Genomic DNA, 955 nt, shown 5'->3' with positions numbered 1-955 from the left:
TTTGGTTTATTGCGCTATCTCTAATAGCACCCAAGATATCACCAGATATATATTGGGTTTTTCCCTGACCCTGACAGTCCGGCACCATGTGTCGTTGGTTTTCTCAGCCTCTGGTGGTTCGAGGTCGTTCCCGCTGCACAGATTCATGCGCCAGTGCCTCCTACAGACAATGCACTTTGGTTTATTGCGCTATCTGTAAAAGCACCGGAGATATAACCATATATATATTGAATTTTCCCCTGATCCTGAGTGTCCGGCCCCATGAGACTGCGGTTTTCTCGGCCCCTGGTGGTCCGAGGTCGTTCCCGCTGCGCAGATTCATGCGCCAGGGCCTCCTACAGACAATGCACTTTGATTTATTGCGCTATCTATAATAGCACCGGAGATATCACCAGATATATATTGGATTTTTCCCTGACCCTGAGTGTCCGGCCCCATGAGGCGGTGGATGTCTCGGCCCCTGGAGTTCCGAGGACGTTCCCGCTGCACAGATTCATGCGCCAGGGCCTCCTGCAGATAATTCACTTTAGTTTATTGCGCTATCTCTAATAGCACCCGAGATATCACCAGATATATATTGAATTTTCTCCAGACCCTGAGTGTCCGGCCCCATGAGACGGTGGTTGTCTCGTCCCCTGGAGTTCCGAGGACGTTCCCGCTGCACAGATTCATGCGCCAGGGCCTCCTGCAGATAATTCACTTTGATTTATTGCGGTATCTGTAATAGCACCCGAGATATCACTAGATATATATTGGATTTTCCCCTGACCCTGAGTGTCCGGCCCCATGAGACGGTGGTTTTCTCGGCCCCTGGTGCTCCGAGATCGTTCCTGCTGCACAGATTCATGCGCCAGGGCCTCCTACAGACAATGCACTTTGATTTATTGCGCTATCTATAATAGCACCGGAGATATCACCAGATATATATTGGATTTTTCCCTGACCCTGACAGTCC

Source organism: Nomia melanderi, unplaced genomic scaffold, assembly GCF_051020985.1.
Source record: "Nomia melanderi isolate GNS246 unplaced genomic scaffold, iyNomMela1 scaffold0014, whole genome shotgun sequence".
NCBI lineage: Eukaryota > Metazoa > Arthropoda > Insecta > Hymenoptera > Halictidae > Nomia > Nomia melanderi.
This window is presented reverse-complemented; position numbering follows the sequence as displayed.